Here is a 9,780-nt window from a genome sequence, read left to right on the forward strand (position 1 = left end):
ACGTAGTGTGTGTGTGTGTGTGTGTGTGTGTGTGTGTGTGTGTGTGTGTGTGTGTGTGTGTGTGTGTGTGTGTGTGTATATTTGGATCTTATATAGGCTCTGATAGTATATCTATTTGTGACTCAATAATTATTGTATAAATCTATGATCGTAATAGTCGTGAAATTTGCATTACGATGACGACGACGCGCGATGTGACATTTAGCACATATACTTGAAAGCTGCTCGTATGCTCTTTCAGCATTACTTAATGCGAACAAAGGTAAAACGGCACAAAAAGCAACATAATGTTATAACAGTGTCGATCCTACTTTTATGATTACCACGTAAGGCTCTTGTAATTACTAAGTAGAGCGCTTCGCGCCGCTTATCTCGCGCGTCGTTAAATTCTGACTATGCCACTAATTACACGTATGCAACGTGTGCATCGAATCTCTGAATGAATATAGTTTCGGAATAACAGGCTAAGAATAGAAATAACTATTAATAATAATTTTTAAATATTATAGAAGATTACGAAATTTAATTTTATTTTAGAACGCTAAGTACTGAAGGCTAAATTTGATTTTACTTACGTAAAAATCTTTCTTTGTAACATAATTAACTATTAGTTACCAAGAAGACAACAAATCAAAAAGAAACGTAAATGAATTATCAAATTAATTAAATGCAGAGAGAGAGAGTGATATAAATGTTTTAATCGACATTTACAAATCGAAAAGGAAAAATATTTATATGTATATGAAATCGAAAAACTTAAACTTCTCAGATCAAATCTACCAACAGCATGCAAATTATGTGTTATATATTATGTTAATAGAATTTCAGCAACAGCTAAGCGTAGACTGCTGTTTTTTTAATATTGAATTTTTTTAATATTGAATAGAAATGTAATAAAAAAATTATTGAATAGAAATGTAATAAAAAAATTAACAAGTCTTGCATTATGACGCTATAATAGCAAATGTTTCATTTTTGCTTTATTTCTGTTGTTACATTATATTGGCAAGTTATAATAATCAAAACCAAGCTTAAAGAAGACATAGTAGATAGGAGTCTGCTCTACAATGAATTTGTTGGCAACTGCTGATGTACTGTTGGCATTTTGTTAATCTGGGATATTGTAAATTTCACATACAGAAGACTCCTATGAGACTTTTTTATTTTAAATTTTTGTAAGCTGGATCTTAAAAATTTGTACATTACAATTAGTGAATAGAAAGTATAGAATAAAAATACCAGGAAGGAGCATATCGCAATACAATGTTAAGTTAGTTTTATGACGTATGTACAATGTCATCGGAAATACAATTAGAATGGCGATATGTTATTGCATACGATATGTTTTGGTTTTAAACAAGTCACACAGGCAGCAACAGACCATTCTACTTTATTTTCAAAAGAAGAAATAAAGAAGTGTTAATTTGTTCGATAAGAATAGATATAATGCATCATAAAACTTGATTTAATCCATAAATATCGAGAATTGATAGTCGTATTTAATTTTTATGACGTCATATCAGTCGCATCGAAAACAATGCATTTTTGTTTTGTTTCTTCTTGGTATTATTTATTTAATGCTAAAAAGAGCAGGAATATTTTATTTTAAATTGCCATTCGCTCATGTCAATACAAGTTTTGATATCAAATATCAATGTAATTTAAAATTCATTTATCACCCTTTTTATGAGGATAGAGGAAACCTTCCTATAAAAATATGGACAAATGACAATTTGAAATGCAAAGTAAAATTGTTTTTTACATATTTTATGTTTTTATTATAACTTTTTAATAAAGCATTTAAAGACCTATGTTTATATAACATTTTTTTCATAGAATGTACTGTCAAAATTTGTACAGAAAATCTGGAGACACCCTGTATTGTTGATGAGGATGTTTAGAAAAAAAAAGATTGAAAGTGGAAAAAAGTATGTACCCTTACTCTTTTACTGACAAACATTTAACTAATAAATTATTTTGTCTATCTTTTTGAGAATACGAGTTACTCAAATAATAATTATTATATTAATTCATTGTATTGAAAAAGATATCAAGATACATCGCATACTTTATCAATAAATAATTTTTTATGGTTTTAATGTTAACTAATGCATTAATTGTTTTGTCTTCGAATACTGTCAAACACTGTTTAACGTTTCCTGTGTTCGATAACGTGAAACATGAAGCTGTTTTACATCAAAATTGGAGGTAATATTCAATTTCAAAGACTCGATATCTATGTCTGCGTATATACGCTCGGATATCTGTTAATGTTCAACCTTTATATGTTTTAAATAAAAAATTAGCAAATACTTTATTATGCTATTATCATTATACTGTTATGTTTCTTTCTGTTTAAGTATTTACAAAACGCTTAGTGCTGGTGCAGAAATGTTGAATTCTTATAAATTTGAGCTAAATGGAGAAACTTTTCTGAATTATTAATTTTAATTCCAATTGTCAATATTACGCAAGTAATATTGTAATGAATATTTTTGCGAATAGAATTTGCTGAAATTGTGAATAGAAATTACTTGTTATTACGCGCTATCGTGTAGCGCTGAATGTTCGAATCCGTATTTTTGTTGGTTTTTTTCACATGTTTGTGTCTCTTCTATAGAACATTGGTTGGAATGAAAAGGCACGGCAGGCTGTTCTCTGTATCTCTTTCTAAAAGCTTATATGTATTAAACTCTAGCGAACAAAGCTTTTCTGTTTCCAATGTTTTGTCGACGGAGCGTTGACCAAGAGACCTTAGAAATGAAAAAGGCAAGAACAAAGCATAACATGTACCTTTTATTTTTAAATTTTATGAATGGGGAACACTATACATTTAAGAAGTTCGCATTTTAAATTAATAGTGTATTAAGAAAAAGTATGTATGAGCACTTTGATATTTTCAGTAACAAGTTAAAATTTTCTTTAGCTTAATTATGCTGCTTTTAAAGAAGATTAACTTACAATAGAAGGATGGATGATTTTAACGCTAATTATCTCAAAACGGTGGCGTTATAAACTTTATTGTATAGCATCGTAATTGAGCGTCTTATTCACCCAGATTTTTTACAATTAACAGTGGGAGTTAGATTTATTTTTTGTTTCATGGTATTTATTAACGGTCTCAAGGAAATATAGATATCATTTGTTATACAAATTTTGCAGGAAAACTTTTCATTAATTAGTGATAGGATTGAGAAAGTAGTCCTCTTAAAACTTTTAAGAAGTTGCCTTTAATAAAGATATAATTTCTTCAATCACATATGTGTAGTCAAACTCCTTTGTTAATTACGAAAGTGAGTACAATCAAAATGAATGACGTTAATTAGAAATTATTACAAAATAATTTGATTTTAAAGTCTATTAAATTGATAGCAACGACTGAATAAATATTTGAACATTAAATACTGAACAATTATGATATGAATTTGAACCGGTGAGAATAAATCTAATTAAATAAAAAAAATCTTATATTTAGTCAAATCGGATCTTAGTGCTTAAATATTTTTGTGAGAATTTATATGTATACATATTTGATTCTGAAATCAAAAATAATATCATTTATCAAATTGACAAGTTTAATAATTTTTTATATTAATAAGCATCTTTATAAGAATACTAATAATCTAATATTAATGAAATTTTTAAATCTGCGAATAATTTATTTATTCAGATTTTGCTCATGATTGCATTTGAAGATTAAAAAAATTTTTGGCGTGTGGTTTGCAGATACGTATATAAGTTAATAAAAAATATTTAAGCACTAATCCGCTTATATCGAATATAGGATTTTTCTTATTTAATTAGATTAAATATTTGATTTAAAAAATTCAAATTCAAAGTAATGTTGAAACAATTGCTTTGCAAATATTTCAATCAAAATTAGTATTGAAACATGATTGTAATGTAAAGTATATATTAACTATTCTAAATATACATAATAATTCACTTTTAATTGCATTGACTCTTATACGATTTCTTTCTAATTTGAATAATAAATTAATAATATAAAATTTTATTTATTTAATACGTATGCAAATTACTTGAATATGTAAACTACGCCTAAATTAAAAATGAGCAGCCATGTTTAATGATTGTCAAATATAATGGAAAATAGGTATATTTATAATATATATATTTATAATATATATTTATATAATATATTCGTAACTCATATCTAACTGTGGTTGCTTAATTGTGTATCCTGCTTGTCTCATGAAAAGCTTACATGCAACGTCATCTCGGAGAATCCCATTACATTTAATTATTAAATGAAATGAAGTATAAAATGCAAACACTGTCCTTGGAATTTGAAATCCTAGCCAAAGGCGAATCTGCAAGTAACGGAGAAATATAAATTTAAAGATTACTCGAATTTTACTAGCTCATCGATCGCTTTTAATTCCCTTTAACGTACGTTAAAACGAGCGGAAGTCAATTATTTTCGTCATTTCTATGCTCAATCTTGAACAGAGTTGCTTGATATTGATCTGATTCATCCTCCAATCGTGTACTTACCGCGTTCGACATTACTCTTCCGACGCAGGAAGTTACGATGCATTTTACGATGCACATTAGTTCCATGTAACGGTGAAAGCTACTCGCACGTGTGTTTTTCGAGGTAAAACATACTCTTCTTTTTTTTATTTTTATAGTAAACCTGACATTACCTGACCATGTTTTTATACATTGTCTGTAATATCGTTCATGTCCCATATAGCACAAAAACAACAATATTGCTGCAATGTTTGCAGTATTACTGCAATATTGATGGAATATTGTAATGTTGTTGGAATAATTTATGTTATATGGATATTACTTTCCAGATGTTGTTATATCGCGCTATTTTACATTGTCGGCGATCAGTCTTTGACATTTTGACATTTTCTCGCAACGATGGATCTAACGTCACAATTTAATCTCGAGCTGTGAAATTGCGGCGAGCCAGCAAATTAGAGTCGGGCGGTTATAAACGACTATATCGAGCTTGCAGTTGCGCACGCATGCCTTCCGTAGGCGTCCACGACAAGTGGCTCTTAATGAATCCTCGACGGTTGACGGATGTAAGCGTCGGTTAAAGTGATTTATGACGTTTGCTGTCGAACTAACATTGTTCGAAGACAATTCGATTATCATTGTTATGTGTTTCTTTATCAAATCACAGATAAATTTCCTCTCAAGACTTACGTGTGCGCATCTTATCTGTTTTTTTTTTACATTATTCTTGACAAAAATTGTTTGTTCTAAAATCCATATCAGAGACGATCTTATATACGCGCGGAGTATTTCATATTTTCCTATCAAATTGAAGCGTTTCGAGTCTTTCAATGGATGGGGAAGAAGATTAATACGGTCAATTTGGAATGTTTCCTACCATTTACTGAGTGGTCATTTATTAACGGTTAATGACGATTCAATTTACAGTAGATATTTGTGCATCAGTATTCTATTGGCATTTGTCCATTGGTATTTGTCCAATTTCGATACAAACAAGATAGAGAGAGTTTTAAAGTTCGCTGATTATGCATATAAAAAAGAAATAAATATTTAAAAACGCACGTATTTTTTAACAAAATAAAAAATTATAAAAAAGTTACAGATTTTTCTATATTGTATTTATGTGAAAATTATAAAAAAAATTAGTTGTAATTTAAAATCTGGATTAGAAATGATTTCATTAAGAAGCGGACATATTTACAAAATAATAAAATGAAAAAATTTTATTTAAAGTATAAAATTATATTATTAATTATAGCTACGAACTATACCTAAGTGCTAAAGCGTCTTGTTTGAAATATAGAATGAACCTCTGCCTTATAATGATTGATAGAGTTTAACGTTCTTTTACCTACAATTTAGAGCTATGTATAACTTGTACCAACCGTTTAAAATTTTCACTTCAGGTTTAAATAATGTGTTATTACAATCAAGAAGTAAATATAAATATTGACCTTATTCAACTGTTTTATGTGCATATAATATATATATATAATAATAATATTAAAAAAATATATACGTATATATAACATTTATTTTTATGTGAAAAGTATAAATTTCAGTCACTTAGGCTCGGTTGCATTAACGTTACTTTGACTTTAAGCGAAATTTAAAATTTTCTCTATCTTGTTTTAAAGCGAAAAAGAGACAGAAACAGAGAAAGTTTTAAGTCTCACTTAAAATCAAAATAATGTTGGTCGGGTTTTATTGTAAAAATTATACGCTTGATATCCTTAATAAAAATAAAAAATAAATGAATTAATATATCGTGCAAATATTTATATTATATATAATTTATATTATTTTATAAAAATAGTTTATAGAAGTTTATAAGCAAGTTTTTTTTTAGAAAAATTTATGACACATTTATTTATAATTGCTTTAATTATAATTTAATATATATTTAGCATGTAAAATCTAGCAAACAAATTTTTTGTTTAAAAAATCAAAGATTATAAAAATTTGTGTAAAAATATTTTTAAAATTGCTTTACTTGCCGCCTCTTTCGTGTTTGGAATAATCATTGAGTTATCTCATGTATCTCATGATATATCTTATATAAATTATATATAAATAGGAATAACTTATAGGTAACGTCTCTGCATAAATAGATTAAACGTCTCATTAAAAATATATAATCGCTCTTTTATTCGATTTAAGTGCAAGTCATTATATCGTCTAGAAGATTTGGTGCAAAACCATAAGATATTTTTACAATCCGTTGGGAATTCATTTTTTATAACTCATAACGAGAGAAGGTTGATTCTCATAGAATGACGCATAAGATGTATTCTAGCATACCGTAATACAATGACGTCCATATAACCCGTATATGTCGTCAGTTAGGAGTTAGGAAAAGAAGGGTCAATGCGTTTCATATTAAGCACGCGCAGAATGCCGTACGTTACTCTATTCAAAGCAATCCATTTATATTTTTTATAAACATTTGCATTGCATACATGAATGTATTTTTTTCAAGAGAGCAATAACTAAAAAGATACAAATTTAGGAGAACAAAAATAAAGAAGACACTTAATACTCCTTTAACATATTGTATCGTTTATTTTCGATCAATTCAATACGTAATTGTTTTAACGTTATAAGTAGAAAGAAAACGTCAAAGGTAGAAAGGAAACTCAGAAGGTGGGAAGTAGCAGCTTTGTTATAGCTAGAGGATCGCTGAGAGAGTTATCTTACAGGTGATTTTTCTAACTCCTTTTAAAATTTTTCACACTATTTCGTAATGATTGTAAAAGAAAAATAAGTACGTTATTTTTTTGAATAATTGGAAGAACAACACAATCCACCGATCTACAATCCGACGTTTTAATTTTTCTTTACTCAGACACGTTTTATGGACACGTTTATTACTTTGGCATTCTTAATAAAAAAGTGTGATCATTATTCATGAAGATTTTTCTTGGGATAAAATGAATATTAAAATGCTTTTACTCTTGGTTACATTAAATACTTAATTAAAATATTTATTATTTGTTACATCTTTTTTACATGAATTTTGTTTTAATTAAATTATTATTTATTATGCCTATTAGATAGATTTAAAATCAGTGTCTCTCGAAATATTTTCATTACGAAAAAGTGCAATTGTTCAATGTAAGATGTTGCGAAGAGCAATATTTCCAACGTTTAATGATTTTTTTATCGCTGCCTTAAAAGCTCCAGGAGCACTTTCACGCCCGGAAGGTAGTCGAAGTGAAATACTATTCTGAGGGTGAGAAGAAGAAACAAAGAGAGGAGTGCGATTTTAATTCGTTTCTTAAGAGTGATCTTAAAACTGGAAATATCGTATACTTAATATTATTCACCAGATTGCTTATCAATTTAATCTAATTTGTCGAGATCATTTTTGAAATTTGTTGATAATACATATACTTTTATCATAATATTATGATAAAAGTGTAGAATGAGAAAATAAAATGTCAGGCATTTACACATTAGCTCGAAGATTAGACGAAGAATAACAACATAGTAATTAAAGTAATTTAATTTATTATCATCATCTCGATTAGTCCTGGATGACTTTTGGGCTATAAAAATTATATTTCAATCTAACGAGACAAAATTTTGTTAGATTAAAATATAATTTTTGTTGCCTCTAAAAGCCTATTAATTAATTTTAATCTAATTGCATAAATTTTCGAAATAGTACTCTCTAAATCTGAATCAATGGGTAGTCACTAATTACTCAGTGGCATACTTAGTATTGAAGTCAATGAAATTCAACTAAAAAAGGAAGACTGTTTGAGCATTATGTAACTAAAATACTGACATTTTCATGTTAATTTCAATCTTCCAATACTCTATTCATTTAAGCGTTAAAATGAGGTAGTTAAATCACATAATAAAGATTAGATAGGTTAGGAATCTTATATTTTTATTCACTGATTAATTCATTGATTACTAGTAGTATACTTGGCATTGATATTAGTGATTATCCACTAATTCAAATTTAGAGTAAAATTTTGAATATTAGATAGATATTCTTTTTCTATGTACATCAAATCAGTGTCTTTTATTAATTACTAACGTATTTATAAAAATTCCAGATGAATAATATTTTGAGATATTAACATATAGTACTTAAGTAAAAGTATATTATCAGAATTTTTTAATGTATGTATTTACAAGAAAACATTATATATTTAATGACTGTGTTGTTACATTACATCTTTTTGTCATGGTTGAAAAAAATATAACTTCATAAAAAAACAGTACATACTGTAATCTACATGTAATATATAAAGTATTAGTGTGTTTCAAAAATTAAAAAAAATTTCATTATTAGTAGAATAATCTTTTCGTCTCTTAAATGTTCACATTTTTTAAAAGAAAGTAAATTAAAATATTTTATTTGGTTATAACATAATTTATTTTAAAATAATTCTACAACATTAATTGCAATTAATTTATATAGTTAATAGCTCAATTATATTATTCTGTAAAAAAATCAAACAAAATCAGAGGAGCACACATTATGAAGTTTTTTTCTATAAAAGCACAGGAATAAGAAGACATTAATCTCATCACAAAATATTGCCAATTATATGTATTGTAATATAATATGATACAAATGTATAATATAATATATAATATGATACTGAATGTGAATGAATACGAATCAGAAAAGTTGATTTTGGAAGATATAGTATTATAAGATTGAGAACAGTAATCATTATATAAATGAAACTATAACCCTTTCTGTGGAAATGTGAAATTCTACTCGAGCATCTTTCTTTGATAGACTATAATGTCTCTGTTATTTGAGATTATCCCTGTTTGTTGTGTTTCTCCAATTTCATTTAATCGTTTACAAGTTTTTTACGTAAATCGATAATTAGAATTGAATTACTAGGCGAGAATGATAATCATAGGAACTGTAGGATTCAAGAATAAGTGTGTATAAAAATCTTTGAAGTAATGTTGAGTTATTAATTAAAGTTTGATATTAATTAATTTAAAAGATATATATTTTTTCTTTGAACCATTTTCTTCGTTTTCTTGATCATTTTACTTCTTTAATACTTAATATCTAAAATTTAAAATGCGATGAGAAATGCAAAATTGATTATAGGGTAAGAAAACAATACATAAGTATTTAACTTAAAAGAATTGTCTTAAGAAGTCTTAAAATTATTTTTATATTTTTTTTAATTATTTAATTATTTTTTATATTTTTTTATTCTTATAAAAATATAAATAATGTAAAATTTAATTTTATATACATATATATATATATATATATATATATATACACATATATATATA

Source organism: Atta cephalotes (assembly GCF_000143395.1).
Source record: "Atta cephalotes unplaced genomic scaffold scaffold00001, whole genome shotgun sequence".
In the NCBI taxonomy this organism is placed as follows: domain Eukaryota; kingdom Metazoa; phylum Arthropoda; class Insecta; order Hymenoptera; family Formicidae; genus Atta; species Atta cephalotes.